Below are 17494 nucleotides of genomic sequence, written 5' to 3' on the forward strand. Positions count from 1 at the left end.
ATCGACCGTGTCATATGCCAGTCTAGTTGCCTGCGCGTCCAGACAGCCCTTTCGACTAGGAACCTTTTAGGACAGTCATCATACAATGCATAGTCCCACAAACAAGTCACGTACTTGCTGATACACATCATTGATAATGTCCAAGGACTATCTTTATTCATAAACACATAGGAAATATCATCATTCATGATTGCCTATAGGGCATATCTCCAACAATCTCTCACTTGCACTAGAGTCAATCAAATAGACATCGAATGCCCATAGCTCTAACGTGCCCCTCATGCTTGGGTTGTGGAAGCGGCTTAGTCAACGGATCCGCAACATTTGCATCCGTGTGAATTTTGCATAACTCTACATCACCACTCTTTACGATCGTTCGTATCAGGTGATATTTCCGATCTATGTGTTTGACCTTGTGGTGATTCCTCGGCTCCTTGGCTTGTGCGATGGCACCAGAATTATCACAATAAAGGTCCAACGGTTTTACCGAGGCTGGGAAAATACCAAGATCATCCAGAAAGTTCCTTTGCAGCTTCACAAGCCGCAATGTATTCGGCTTCTGTAGTAGAATCAGCCACCGTATCTTGCTTGGAACTCATCCAGCTCACTGCTCCTCCGTTCATGACGTACACGAATCTAGACTATGATCGACAATCATCTCTGTCGGTTTGGAAACTAGCATCGGCGTAACCCCTTACGATGAGCTCTTCCTCACCTCCATAAACTAGGAACATCTCTTTAGTCCTTTTCAGCTACTTCAAAATAGTCTTTACCGCTGCCCAGTGACTCTCACCTGGGTTGGCCTGGTATCTACTTGTGAGGCTTATTGCAAAAGCAACATTAGGCCCCGTACATTTCATGGCATACATGATGGATCCGATTGCCGAGGCATACGGAATTCTACTCATCCTACTTCTCTCATCAGATGTCGAAGGACTCTAAGTCTCGCTTAGCCTTATACCATGTGAGAGTGGCAAGAACCCTTTCTTTTCCTCACTCATGTTGAACCGCTTCAACACTTTATCTATGTACGTGCTCTGGCTTAAGCCGAGCAGCCTCCTTGATCTATCTCTATAGATCTTAAAGCCTAAAATGTACATTGCCTCACCAAGGTCCTTCATCGAAAACTTGCCATTCAATGACTCCATGACCGAGTTCAACATCGAAATATCATTTCCGATCAGTAGTATGTCATCCACATACAAGATAAAAAACACTATTGAGCTCCCACTTAACTTCTTGTATAAACAAGAGTCCTCTTCGCTTTTGATGAAGCCAAAACCAATGATGACCTCATCAAAATGAATGTTCCAGCTCCGAGATGCTTGCCTCAACCCATAAATGGATCTCTTGAGCTTGCATACATTACTAGTGCTAGTCGGATCGACAAAACCCTTGGGCTATATCATATACACGTCCTCGGTTAAATTTCCATGAAGAAAAGTCGTCTTGACATCCATCTACCATATCTCGTAATCGAAATATGCAGCTATAGCTAGTACAATCGTCACCAACTTTAGCATCGCTACCGGTGAGTAAGTCTCGTCGTAGTCAATTCCATGAACTTGTCCATAACCCTTAGCGACAAGCCAAGCTTTGTGGATCTGAACATTTGGATCCACATCGGTTTTCTTCTTAAAGACCCATTTGCAACCAATGGCCGTCACGCTAGGCGGCGGATCAACCAAGTCCCAAACTTGATTCTCATCCATGGACTTTAACTCGGATCTCATGGCCTCCAGCCATGCCTCGGAATCTAGGCTCACCATCGCTTCCGCATATGTGGTCGGCTCGTCGCTTTCTAGCAACAATACATTGCGCATTCTGCGCAATCTTTCCGACCTCTGTGGTTCCAGTGCCGCTTCCACTACGGGTTCCCTGACTGACTCCGGTATGATATCATCACCAGCCGAGCCGTCCCCGAGTGGTCCTCGAATTTCTTCGAGTCGGACCATCCTCCCACCGGTCTCCCGACTGAGAAACTCTTTCTCAAGAAAACCCCATTCCGAGCAACAAACACTTTGTTCTCTTCCCGGTTGTGGAAGTTATATCCCAAGGTTTCCCTCGGATATCCCACGAATAAGCATTTATCCGACATGGGTGTAAGCTTGTCTGACATAAGTTTCTTGACAAATGCTTCACAACCCCAAATCTTTAGAAAAGACAAACTGGGACTCTTCCCGGTCCACATCTCATGTGGTGTCTTGTCAATGGATTCTGATGGTACCCTGTTAAGTGTGAAAGCTGCAGTTTCTAGAGCGTATCCCCAGAATGACAAGGGTAAATCCAACTTGCTCATCATAGATCGAACCATGTCCAACAAGGTGCGATTCCTCCGTTCTGATACACCATTTCTCTGTGGCGTACCTGGAGGTGTGAGCTGAGGTACTATACCTCTGCTTTTCAGATGATCATCAAACTCCTGGCGCATGTACTCACCTCCACGATCAGATCGTAGAAGTTCTATAGTCTTGCCGGGCTGATTCTCCACCTCATTTTGAAACTCTTTGAACTTTTCAAAAGTCTCTGACTTGTGCCTCATCAAATAGATATATCCATATCTACTCAAGTCATCGGTAAAAGTCACGAAGTACTGATAGCCACCTCTGGCAGTTGTGCTCATTGGTCCACACACATCACTGTGTATCAGTTCCAACAGCTCGGATGCCCTCTCGCAACTCTTTGCGAAAGGACACTTAGTCATCTTGCCGAGCAAGCATGATTCGCATGTCTCAAACGACCCAAAGTCGGTCGAAGCTAGGAGTCCATCATCATGGAGCTTCTTCATGCGTTTCAAACTAATGTGTCCAAGCTGGCAATGCCAGAAGTATGTTGGATTTATCTCATTGGGCTTATGCCTCTTGACATTCACATTATAGACCGGTTCCTATTCTAGATTCAATATAAATAACCCATCAAGAATGGGTGCATAGCCATGGAACATACCATTCAAATAAATCGAACAACCATTGTCCTTTGAATTGAATTCATAACCCTGACTCATCAAGCATGAGGTAGAAATAATGTTCCGACTAAGTGCAAGAATGTAATAACAATTATTAAATTCCAAAATAAATCCAGAAGGAAGCTGGAGCTGCATCGTGCTGACCTCCAACGCAGCAACTCTTGCTTTGTTGCCGACCCTAATGTCAATCTCCGCTTGTGCCACACGCCTAGTTCTTACCAGCCCCTGCATCAAGTTGCAAATATGAACAACTGACCTGGTATCAAATACCCAAGAGCTACTAGGTATGTCAGCAAGGTAAATGTCTATAACATATGCAACAAGTGTACCTTTACCTGAAGTAGCATTCCCGGCCTTCTTGCCATGCTTTGCAAGCCACTTGCTACAGTTCCTCTTCCAGTGACTAGTTTCCTTGCAATGATAGCAAATGGTCTTTGAGTCCGGTCCAGACTTCGGCATAGCGGCGGAGGTTACCATCTCCGTGCCCTTTGCCTTAGCCTTCTTCTTAGACCAACTCTTCTTAAACTTTGCCGATTTCTGCACCATCAACACTTGATGCGTGCCTTTCTTAATATCCTACTCTGCCACTTTGAGCACCCCATGCAATTCAGTGAGCTTCTTATCCATGCCATGCATATGATAGTTCGAGATGAACGTCCCATAGCTGGGCGGAAGAGAACCCAGAACTGCATCAGTAGCCAGCTCATTCAAGAGCGGGAAGCCCAACCGATCCAAAGCTTGCACATATCCGATCATCTTGATCACATGCGGGCTCAGTGGATCACCTTCCTTCAGCTTACAATCCATCAAGGATCGCCAGAAGTTGAACCTTTCAGTCCTAGCCTGCACCTGAAACATGATCTTGAGACTCTCGATCATATCGAAAGCCCCAACGTCTTCAAAATGCTGCTGCAAATCAGGCTCCATACAAGCCAACATGAGGTAGCTGATCTTGTTTGATTCATCAACGAGTTTCTGGTAGGCATTCTTGGTTGTGGTACTATAATTATCGGTAGGTTCGTCAAGAAGCGGATCCTCTAGAACATGTTCCTTTTTATCATGCTTGAGAACAATTCTCAAATTTCTATACCAGGTAGTAAAGTTTGTTCCATTTAGTTTATCCTTTTCCATAATTGATTTCAATGCAAAGTTGGGTTGAGCAGGTGGTGCCATTGATCTACAACAGAAAAATATGCAATCACTAAGCAATGTGTTTATGTAGAGTAATTCTAGCCTTAAACAGAAATATTCCCACTGAAGTCAGCATCCCTCCGCAAAATCTTAGTGATTCAGATTCCAACTAGCACATGCGACTAGTGAGCTTTAGCATCACTACTAGCACTAGAAAAAAATACACTACCGTGATGATACGTGTTTGTCACAGTAGGTCGCGTTTTTTGTCATGCATGTACATCCATGACAAATTTATGATAGAATCAAGATAGTCATACATGTGCTGCCGTAGAAGTGTTCCATGACATTACCAAAATTATCATCACGGAAGTGTCCACTTCCATGACGATAAATGGTGCGTCACAGAAGTGCTTTCGTCAAGGGTGAACAACACGTGGCATCCACCGTAACGGAACGCCGTTAAGCTATTGGGTTGGGTTTTGGATCCGATAACCCGTTAACAGCCCCGACCAATGGGGATTCTCCACGTGTAAAATCATCATTGGCTGAAGGAAACACGTGTCGGCTCATCGTCGGGACAGATGTCATCCACTCATTGGACAGAAGGCTCCTATGATATGTTGACATGTGGCATGGCCCAACAGAGGCCCATTCCTGTGAAAAGGACGGCCCGTTTGACTTGGTCAAAAGGTGGCGGGCCGGCCCATGGAAAGCCTGTTAACGGCCTGTTCGCATATAGCCCATTTACAGCCCGCTAACCCAAGGCCCGTTACGCCCTATCCAAATTAGGCCTAGTAGCATCATCTGGGCCATCCAATATGATTCTAGCCCGTTTTCACTTCTGGCCCATGTATGGTCCATGACATCTTTCGGCCCATATGAGGCCCTATGTAACTCTTGGCCTATTAACGGCCCGTGGTGAAACTGGCCCGTAATGAACAGTGTATCACTTTACACCATTAACGGCCCATGGTGAAACTGGCCCGTAATGAATAGTGTATCACTTTATACCCATTAACAGTCCGTTATTCCATTGGGCCGTCTCCATCCCATGTTATCTTTCAGCCTTCTCAGAGCCCATTTATTCTTGGGCTCATTTCCAGCATTCGTTTACTTACGGCCCGTTACTGTCATTTTCTGCTTGTGGGCCAAATTCAGCCCGTGGTTACAGTCGGCCCGTTTGTGGTCCGTTAATGCGTTGGGCCGTTTTCATAGCATCATCAAATACGGCCTATTAATGATGGCCTGTTATGGTCGGCCCATGAACGGACGATTCCAACTCTAGCCCGTTTACGGCCATAATGCGATCTCTTTGGCCCATGTTTGGCCAATCGATCATACGGCCCGTAGAAGGCCTATTGGTGATACGGCCCGTAGAAGGCCCATTGTTTCTACGGCCCGTAGAAGGCCCACTCATTGTACGGCCCGTAGAAGGCCCAGTGTTTATTCGGCCCGTAGAAGGCCCACTATTTCTACGGTCCGTAGGAGGCCCAGTGTCACTACAGTAAATATTAGCCCATGGTTATTGTGGCCTAGTTTTAAAAAATAGGTTATTGCAGCCACTAGCAAACAGAAGAAAAAGAACTGCACTGACTACAAGCAAACAAATAAACAAGACAACAAGGAAATAAATAAGCAAGCAACTTACACTAGGCTATCACGGCTATTACACATATTACATCCACTGGGCATCAAAGTTCGCCACCAGTGCAAATATAGGGAACACAGCAGCATATAAATGCCGCATCAAAACAAGTCCAGAACTGAAACCACTTCAGAAGAGCTCAAGAAAAAATATCCTGGGTACCCATAATGCTGGCAAGATGCTTAGCAAGCTTATTAACTTTCTCTTGTTTGGCGCTTAAGTCCTCCAGCGCTCGTTGTTGCACCAGAAAGTATGCATCTGAATTCTGCAGGGACTTCCTCAGTCCTTCGGCTTCCTGTCGCATAACATCTGATCGATGTCTTTCAACTAGAAGTTGAGACTCAAGAAGCCGAACTGAATCAGGCAATGAGTTCGAAGAGCTGGTGCCAGCAGTGGTAGCCAGTAACTGGAACACTACATCAAGACAAGACTTTGGGGTTGTCTCAGTGTCTTCAATATAGTTTTTATCAGCTTTCTTGGAGACCAACAGGGATGTCTCACTATCTTGAACCTTATCTGCATTACTTCCTTTACCATTGCATAATAGGGTACTCTTCTCCAATGTTTTATCCGCGTTCTAAAAGAGAAACAAACAAACACATCTCAAGTTTACAATGTAGTATATGAAACTCATTTTGGTAAACCAGTTCAGTAGTAAGGTGGATAGGATAACAGCATGAAACAAACATATATCTATATAGTATGGTCACTGTATGGTCTATATCATTCTAGTTTATGTTGCCAAATCATGATAGATACAGTTCGAATCATATCTTTTTAAGACAAAGCAGCATAGACAGAATATAAGTGTGGGAAACTACACAACAATAACAACACTTGTAATGTGCATGGCATGAGAACATAATTGTTTATTCAATTGAAACTGAAATCAACATAGAGAAAGTTACGACAACAAACAGCCAAACACGTTGAAGAAACAGGTTTAGAACATACCTGCTGCGCCATTGGAGTTTCAATTGCATCATTCAAATTTGAAATTAGTTGGTACCTGTAAATACAATGATGCAAGAGCAAAGTAGTATGAACCATAGCTACGGAACCTGACCTGAGAACAATTCTTCTTCTGCTTTAAGTGTTGACTTCGGGTTCGGAGTGGTGGTCCTCGTGATTTGGGCACTACAGTTGCCTTACTAACTGCTCGTGTTCGGGTGCTCTGTGGTGGAGATGGTGCTGTGTCAACGGGAACTGGGTGCCTATCTGCTAGGGTTGGGGTTATAAGGGGTGTAGCTGGTTCTCTGTCCAACTGGGTAGGGCTACAATCTGCATGAGTGTGGGTTATTTGTGGTGGGGCTGGTTCTTGGGCAAGTACAACCGTGGTTCTATCTGCATCGACAAGTAGCACAATCTTTTCTGAAGACCGTGTTTTTACTCCCACAGATACTGCCATCACTCCCTCCAATTGAAATGGCTGATAAACAAGAAAAGTAATTGAATGTACAGACATTGTAAGATAGATAGGTGCAATGGATAGTAGGGAAGAAAACAGGGCATGAAATAATTCACATTTATGTTGTCTAAGCAAACATAATAGCAGGACATAATTTCACATATATGATGGCTAATTAAACAAGATAGCATGACACAATTTCACATGTATGATGGCTAACTAAATAGGATAGAATGACATACTTCAAAGTATGATGACTATGTAAACAGGATGACATGATATAACTATACAATGTGTCTATTAAAGTGGTTGGCATGCCATAAATCAAAAACATGCCGTCGATGGAAACATGATGGCATGATATAATTCACGGATAGAATGACATAATTTAAATATGATGACTATGTAAACAGGATGAGATGATATAACTATATTATGTCTTTAGAAAATGGGTTGGCATGCCATAATTCAGATACATGATGTCTATGTAAACATCATGGCATGACATAATTCAAATATATGATTTATATACTAAGGAAGTGAGCAGAGGGCAATCACATATATGATGTGTCAACTAAGGAGATGGCATTCAATATTGTGTATATGATGTAAAAACTAAGCATTGCAATACAACATATGCATTATATGAGTAATATAACCCTGCCAAGTTTGAGCATACACCTCAGGGGGATAATAGGACTAGTCATCTGCCTCTGAATCCTCCTCTGAAGAGCTATCTGTAACCAGCAAGATATCTGCTTCAGCAGGTAGCATTGTCTGCTCTGAAGACCATGTTTTCACTCCAGATTTCTCCATCACCAATTCAAATGGCTGATGCACAGGAAGAGCAGTTGAATATACAAACATTGTCGACAAAAGCAATGAGAAATACAAAAAAAGGACGGCATGATATAATTCACATATATGACGCTTGCCTAAACAACATGGCATTGCATAATTCACATACATAATGCCTTGCAACAAGATAACATTGCATAATTCACATATATAATGTCTTGCAACAAGATGGCATTGCATAATTCACATATATGGTAATTAGACACTAAACAGGTGGCATTCACACAAAGCATGTCTAAACTAAGCAAATGACATAGCAATGCAAGATACCATACGCACGATATGAGCAACATAACCCTGCCAAGTTAGGGCATGCACCTCGGGGGGGAAATATGACTGGTCATCTCTCTGAATCCTCCTCTGAGGAGCTATCGGTAACAAGCAAGACATGTGCTTCGTCAGATAGCATTGTCTGCTCTGAAGACCTTGTTTCCACTCTAGATTTTTCCATGACCGTGCCAAATGGCTGATGCACAAGAAGAGTAATTGAATGTACTAAAATTGTTGACAAATTTAACACGTAATAAAAAATGATGGCATGATATAATTCACATATAAGATGACTGGCTAACCAGGGTGGCATTGCAAAATTCACATATATGATGCCTGGCTAGACAAGATGGCATTGCATGATTCACATATACGATAAAGAAACTAAACAGATGGCATTGACACAAAGCATGTCTAAACTAAGCAGATGACATCTTTAATGTATACAGTAAGCAATGCAAGGCACCATATGCATGATATTACCAACATCAGCATGCCAAGTTAGAGCGAAGACCTCATGGGGTAAATAGGAGTGGTCTTCTCCTTCTGAATCCCCCTCATAATAGTTATCTTCCTCTTGATTACGATCCGAAATGAGTGGAGGGGGGCTGCCTTTGCACCCACCATGGACCGACGTCTGCATGAAATTTTATTGCCACGCAAGGCTCGTCTCTTTTGCTCTACATGATCAGTTCCATTGTGTACAATAACTGGTATGCATAGGAATAAAACATAGTGAGATTATGTAAGGAGTGCATGCACAAATCCAGAGTGATGGTAGAAAACTATGGATAGACCCAAAACCAATGATAGCAGGCAGATAATAGCTTTAGTTAAAAAAATACAAATAATGGCTCCTTTAATGTTTGTTTGCACCCAACATGAAACTCATAGTAGACACCGGAGATTAACCAGATAGTAGACAGATAGTACTGATTGCTGCCCCAATATGTACCCCACAACCATTTAAAAACTCAAGTTTCAGCATTAGTTTGGACCTGACTCAGAGTCTAATAGGTGAACACGATGATAATGTAGCATGGCATCATATTAAGCGACACATAACATAAGAAGACACGGAAGAGTGCGACCTCTCTTGCGGACCCGTGTAGTCCTCAAGGTCATCTGCTCAGTTGATGATGGTAATGCAGTTGTCGTGGCTGCCGGCGGCGGGGAAGAAGATCTGAGGCGGCGAAAGACAGTCTGGAGAGCGGATCCCTGCTGTGGTGAACCCTTCCATCGTTGGAGCAGCTGAGCTTGGGTGGAACACAACACCGCAGGAGCAGGACAAACCACACAAGGTTTTCTTTGACACATATCTGTAACAGAAGTAATTGAGTAAGGGCTTGTTTGAATTTGAGGATTCTAACAATGCAGGGATGGGAAATAGACAAGAATAGGATAGGAATGCACGTGCAAAACAGAGAATTTAAAAACACAGGATTTCTGCCAATCTGGGTGTTTGATTCACAACAATTGGAAGATCACAGGATACAAAAAAGCATGGTGAGATTAAGTTAAACCACAAGAAAATGTATGGTTATAATGCTATTATGCTACTATCTCTTAGTCTTGTGCTTGATGAATAGGAATATGAAAAGGTGGAGAAGTGGAAATTAGAATTCCTACGGTTTTTCTTTCAAGGAGACACTAAAGGAACAAATCCTACAGTTTTCCTTTGCTCCATTCCTCTGCACCAAATTCATGAAAAGTAGTACCATAGGAAACTTTCCAATTCCGATGTTTTTCATTCACTTTTCCTTTCAAGCACTAGCGATTCTGGTAGGCAGGCTTGAGCAAGGAAAATCCTACACTAAAAAAATGTTTTTGTGCTACTTCTGTTACTTTGGACCTTGGCCACTGCCATACTAGCTCAACTCCCAGGCCCATCGACAAATGCACAGCTCAAACGCGCAGAGATAAATAATGATGGCGTTCAAGAGAGTCCATCACGGATAGCTAAGTTGCCTGGTACCTCATTGCTTGTCATATAGTAGGATAAAATAATCGTATTTCCCGTTACTACGAGTGCTCAGTGGACAATATATATAACATGTAGAGTAAAAAGAGATGCAACTAGTGTACAACCTCTTTGGCGAAGCCATGTCGATCTCAGCGTGGTTGGGTTGGCCGGTGAGGATGCTCCGACTGACTTGGCTTTCGGAGGAGGGGAAGAAGATCTTAGGCGTCTGGATATGGAGCCCGAGGTACTGCTCCGCTGTAATGGAGGGTTTTGTCGTTGGAGCAGCTCCAGTGAGTTGTACGACGCCGAGGCTGAAGCAGGACAAGAGAGACAACGAACAACGTTAACCTGAGTGGAATTCTAATAGCATCTCCAATACATGACGTAAAATACATGACCAAAAAGTGCTAGATGTAAAATACATCAGCCGCTCATCTCTGAACTTAATTGTCGAAACTGAATTTAACTGTCGAAACTGAACTTAACTCACTACAACAATACCCCACCTATAGCAACGCTTCTTTCCGTATCTATAAGTCCATATATGCGTTGTTAACGTCTTTACCAACGGTTTGGGATGCGTAGCCTTATCCAGTGTTGCTAGCGCATAATGCAACGCTTATACCATCATTGGTAAGAGGGACCATTGTAAGAGTACAACACATAACGCCAACTTTTACAACACTTGTATATGTTGGTGCTAAATTTACAAGAATCCAAATCTCGTTGCTTGGCAACTAGGAATTTGCTACACTTCAGGTGTTGTTACATAAATAATGTGAATAATATTGCCAACAATTAAACTAATGATCAACATAATGGTGATAATTATGTATATCAAGTGAGGACAAAAAGAGAGAATATAATCATAAGAGGAGGAATCATATATTGGATAAAGCAGCTGGATTACAATGTTGGATATTAATACAAGAGAAACATCATCCAAACGTGATGCATAATCTAAATATTTTCTGTGACAGTGAAAATTAAACAGAAAGCATCCATCAACATCCTAACAATTTATAACTAAACTTAACCGAGGAACATCATCCAACAGGAACATCATCCCTACAACTTAACTAAAACTAAAAGCATCCATCATCATCATCATCATCATCATCGTGAACCAAAACATCATCATCATCATTGGAGTATACTTGCCACATACCCATATAATCATCCATATATCTTTTGAATCTACAAAGAAAGTAACAAAATGAACTGTTAATACATAATGAATTGACATGATGCAAGTAGTGATAGAGGCAGGATATTAGGCACATACAAAGGTTGAAGGCCATGCAATCTATTTTTTGTGCATTATCAAGAGTATTACATCTTTTGCAACTCCATACCAAATCTTCAGTTTTCACAAGTGCTATATTGACACGCACTACCCCGAATTCATTTGTAATTTTAGCACCATCAAGTTTAAACTTAGGATCACAACTTACAACTATAGCAAGAGCTATGACCCTGTTAAGATTATGAAAAGATACCGGCATGAGTGTTAGTTGTCATTGATGACTAATCCAAATGCCACAATATATGACACAGCCTGCAGCACAACATGGCTCAATAAAATAATACGGACAATATTCTAAGTGCTGGTGTGCATTCAAGGGCAATGTCAGTGACAGTACCACTTCTCTTCTCTTCTCTAGTTATTTAGCAAACTGAACCAAAACGGTTTTAGTCATCTGAAACTGAACCAAAACATTTAGCTCTAGTTAGTTTCAGTCATCCAATAGGAAACAAACAAACCTACAGGTGCTCACCACACTATGGAACAAAACTACAACCCAAATCCACTGAAATGAATTTATAGTTATCACCAGCCTAGAGAATCATTGCTAATTCTGTACACCTATAGTCAAACTGTTTTGTGTCAACTAATAGAATTAATTATTGCTAAATAAATCCACTGAAACCTACAGCCCCAAATGCTATAAATTTGCATGGACAGCAGCATAGAACCTACCACGGCTTAATCGCCGTGGACACAAAGAGTAGTACCACGGTAGGGGGAGGGAGAGAGTATACCTTCCACGGCATCGTACATGACTTGCTCCATGAACTCGACTTGCTCCATGGCGTCGCCGTATATCAAGTTGGTGCGTGCAGCTTCAAAACGAAGGGGAAAAGGTTACATGTGTCTCATGCATCTCCAAAATAGTGCAACACAAGTAAAGCTTCATCAAGTTTTATTCCTACTTAATAACAGAAGAGGAAGCTATATTCCTCCTGTTCTGTGTGTCCTAGTTACTACCTTGGCAACTTTACATCTAGCTCAATAAATTTATCCCCGAGTTAGTTAGACTAGTCATCACGCCGTGCGTCCGCACAGGCTAGACAATTTTAGTTTACCATATAACCGGAACATTTTTATGTAAGAAAAAAATATTATAACCATAAATTTTAAAAGAAGCATACTTTTGACTAATTGAGAAATATTACATGTGATACTGTGTTGGGTTCCATGTGGCTGAAATAAATTGAATCTAAATAAAGGCATTTTTATATACTATTTATCATTCCTATAAAATATGTTTTCAAATTATCATTTATATATAAAAAGTCAGGAATCTAGTGTTAGTAAATATACAGAGGATATTGGTGAATATTGTGATTTCCCTTAATTACATAGCACGAGTCTAAATCTTGTGCGCTCCTAAAAATTAGCTATCTAAAAACCCCAAATGGATTCCATGCTTTAGTGATTTCGGTTAAAAAAAGGAAACCACACTTTCTAGTTAACAAACAAAACTAAAGCTAATGTACATGAATACCACTCCTATATATATGCAAGGCTTCATTAAGAAATGTTTTCTAGAATAAACGTGTACATCACTCAAATCTTCTACATAAGAAACACATCAAATGATAATTTTAAGCCACCTATGAGCATCAAAGTGAAATGGCTGGTTGGAGGCAACAGTGCGGCACTAATGTTTGGAACTTTGAATATGTGGTGCTGCTGGAGGCGATCAGAGCTGCAGATCCACCCCAACTGGATGCTTTTACTCCCTACAACACAATCGAGTCAAGAGGAGTACTCATCAATACTAGCGTACAAAAGCGATATTTTTTCTATATAAAATAATAGTGATCAAGTCGACTACATAGTTCTTTCTTTTGTTATGACCTTAAAGGCTGGAGAATAGAAAACAAATTGCCACATGTCCAGTTCCTTCACTCAACAGCCTTGCTTACACCTCCGCCTAATCTGGTTCAAACTACTATTGCTACACTTCAGCCGCTACATGGACTATCGTTATATTGATTTAATAATTAGCCTAAAAGAATATATGTTGGATTTTTGCACCATAAAAAACTGAAGAGGAGAATATTAAATATTGGAAAGAGAAGGAATGGGGCCTTGCAGAGATACTGTATTAATTAGACTATGACCCGATCCTCAACCAAATTACCTCAAACACACTGGTTGCTGCTTCAAGACGTATTTGAGCTTCAGAATAAGTTACAGGAAAGAAAATCAGTCCCTACAATGTTGTTGCCCTAGAAAGAATATGCAACTCGGGATTAATTTGAAGCCATTACTTCTCCTGATGTGCCACGAACAAGAGTAGAGAGGATGAGTGGACCAAGTCACCTGAAGCCAGAGGAGGAGCAAGCTCCATGGCTGATTGGCTGATTCGTCCCGTGCTGCTGCAAGGATGTCCACTGGCCGTTCCTCCCTGCACGTGTACATGAGAAGAGAAGAGCAGATGTTAGAGAAAGGGGGAGAGGGAAAGGACGAAGCCAGGGGGAGGGAAGCACTCACCGAATGATAGGAGGACGACACGGCCACCGGCGCCGGAGCGGATACCCGAAACCGCAGCCATCGGGGGAGGGTCGCGGGAGGGCTTTGGTGGTCATGATCGCTAGATCTAACCATATGGGAGGGCACAGCGGTGCGAGGGGACCTCGGGATGTGCTTCCCGGTGGCGGGGTTCGCCGGACGTCGCCTGACTCAGCCGCCGCAGGAGGTGGAGCAAGGAGCCACGTGAAGAGAGGAGATGGGATGCGAGAGGGATTGGTGGGTGGGGATGGGACGCATCCGGCAGCCTCTGGAGCTGCAAGGTGGGAGGAGTGGAGGGGGAGGGCCTACGGCGAGGTGGGACGGAGGAGGGAGAAGAGGCGCGCGGCGATTTGGGAGAGATGAAGGGGAATCGTGGACTCTGTTTCTCATGCGTCTCTCTCTCTCTCTCTCTCTCTCTCTCGTCTTCTCTGTATTTTTTCATATATGTACCACGATAGGGTTATGGGCTACAAATCTACAACGCATACGTTGCAACCCTTTATACACGTATCTATTGTAAATTTTGCAACGTATAGCCAAAATGTTGTAGAATTTTTGTTGCTTTATAAGGGGTATCCTTGTAGTGACTGTCGAAACTGAACTTAACTGTCGAAACTGAATTTTGCTGTTGAAACTGAATTTTGCTGTCGAAACTGAACGCACTAGCATGGTGAGGCTACACGTCGGTTGAGTGACTTTTTCATCTCTAGTAAGTCGATTTTGCAGCCGTTGGATACGAAATCAAGGGCATGCGGTTCATCTTCAACCTCCACCCCCCTGAGCCGGCCAAACAGCAGCCCCCCGCCACCCGCGGCTGGTGGTGCGCCACTCCGCCCGCCCCGAGAACACTCCCCACCGCCGGCCGCCGTCGCCCCGGCCATCCCTCTAGGCCCCCCGTGCCGAGCTTTTTCTCCAGCGATCCCCACGCCACCGCCCCGCCAACGCCCCGCCACCGCCGGCGACCACCGCCCCCATCCTGAACCCTAAGATAGATAGTGGGGTACCTCTTGGGCGAGCCCCCCTCCCCGCTGCGGCTGGTTCTTCCTTCACCCCGGCGGCATTGGAGTGAAGTGTAGCTAAATCGGAGCAACATCGCAAGCAAGAGCAAGAGTGAGAGCAGCAGCGCGAGCAAGAGCAATAGCAAGAGCAGACCAGGCAGGGGACCGAGAGCAAGAGCAGAGCAACAGCGCGAGCTAGAGCTAAAGCAGCAGCAGGTCCTATTGATGTGGATGTCACCGCCGAGGGAGCGACACCCTGGAGGAAGTGGACGGCGATGCCGCTGTGGATGGAGTTGCGCCGTGTCAGCTCAGGACCGAGCGTCGGCAGCACCGTGAGATCGAATCAAGAAGAAAATGCGGCGATTAGTGTACAACTTCTTTGGTGGCGCCAATTAGGCCGCAACTTCATCCGAGGAAAAGGTGATGATGATGCTCTTCCGGTGGTGCAGGTGAAGACGGCGGTGTGGGAATGGAGGTGGCGCGAAAGACGAGGGGAACGTCGGGGCAGCTCCTTGGAGGTGAAGGACGGGGTGGCTGAACCGGCGGGACGATGAGATCGACGATGGATCCTCATCCGGTACGGTGGATGAGGGACGTCGAGGTGTTGTTGTGGACGACGTCGTCGGGGAAGAGGCTCTGGCTGGGTGGCGGACGGAGCAGGGTGTGGGGTTTCGTCGCGGGTTTTTGCGGCCTCGGTGTACGAATGGGTGGGCGGATGGGATGGCAGTGGAGAACCATGGCTTAGAGACACGCTTGTCCAAAATGTGGGGTAAGTTACGAAAGTACCCCCACCGATTTGAGGCGGTTCTTTCGGTTCAGGGGTATCACGGCCATTTCGCGTGTCGGGATTTCACAGGAGGTGGGAGTTTTCGCGCGCGTTGTAATTTCGGAATAGCAAGGCGCGGGTTGAGATGGAGGGAGTTGTCGGAGCACAATGAGACAAAGATATATCTTAAATATTTTGGGCTAACAAGGCGCGGGTTGAAGAGGCAGGAGTTTCGCAGCACGATAGACAGAGACGCTAGCTTGAATTTTCGGCATAACAAGGCGCGGCTTGAAATTTCGGAAGAACAAGCTTAACGTGTACCAAAAAAAGACAATTTGCACCTCAACACGCACAACACACACACAAACACCATTTAGACTAGAGTAAGGTACACGTGCATTGCACGCATGAGATTTGGCAACCAAATTATGAATAAATACCACATTATAGCATGCAAGCTTTGAGTCATAAATGCATGATGTAGATATTCGTTTAATTCTTATAGTTCATTTCATTCAAAATCATCTAGTTTTTATAAGAAAGCTAATCTATTTTAAGATTCATGGAATTGTGCTTCGTAAGACATAAAGTAAAAACAAATAATGGCAAATCATGTGGAAAAACATTTGGGCAATTCTGATACGGAAGATTCTAGAACAAATAAGAAGTGCTTGTGTTTTGATGTTTGTGCATTATGCTTAAGTTCAACCATGGAGTCTTCTAGATTATACATGTGGCGAAATCTGGTGGAATCTAGATGATATCCAACTGCCAGTAGTGCTCAAATTTGCCATCTTTGTTCCATCGAATTCGCCTCATCCAACGACCATCTTTCAAAGTTAAAGTTACCCGCACACAATATAAAAAAATATAAAATATAATATATATATATAGGGGTATAGATATAGATATGTGATGCAAAAGCCACCCATCATCTCCAATTAGAATAGTGTGTCCATGCACGGATGCGACGTGGCCAAATGATGTCTGCCATCGGTATCTCAAATTCAAATCAGTCTAACCTTATTCAATGTGTATACATTACAACATGCTCGTTTCCAAACCACACCGCGCAGATCTCCGTTATATTCATGCATGCATGGGTTTCAAACATCAGGATCTCTTATTCAAATATTTGAATTAAACTTTACATTGATTGTGACCTCACCTATTCAGCTATTCTTTAGACCCACACAGTAGTCTTCTCTTTATAATTGTACCACTAACTTTCTCTCGTGCATGCATGCACACACACTACTAGTCGGCATTATCCATCGCACGCATGCAATCTTTTTCTTCAGGTCGGTCTCCCATGAAGGCACACACCAACACACATCCCCCTCGCCATCATATTGGGCATTCTTTATCTCTCACGCGTGCATGCGCAACAATCGATGTTCCTCTATGTATGTGTGTATATAGCTAGGTCTTTCATAGTTTTCCACACAAACCGATCAATCGATATATCCCGTGAGGTCTCACCCTCTTTCCCACGTCCACATCGATCAATCTATACCTCTCTATATAGGATTAACATATATAGGTAATACACCCACATTAATTATGTATCCAACGTCCCCCTCTCATCATCCATGCCTTCCGCTTCATCTCTCAGACACGTGCACAATGGCGAAGACAGGGGGCAGTAAGGGCCCTGCACCCCTCCCCCCTAACATCACTATATA

The sequence above is a fragment of the Triticum urartu genome, chromosome 6 (assembly GCF_003073215.2).
Source record: "Triticum urartu cultivar G1812 chromosome 6, Tu2.1, whole genome shotgun sequence".
Lineage (NCBI taxonomy): Eukaryota > Viridiplantae > Streptophyta > Magnoliopsida > Poales > Poaceae > Triticum > Triticum urartu.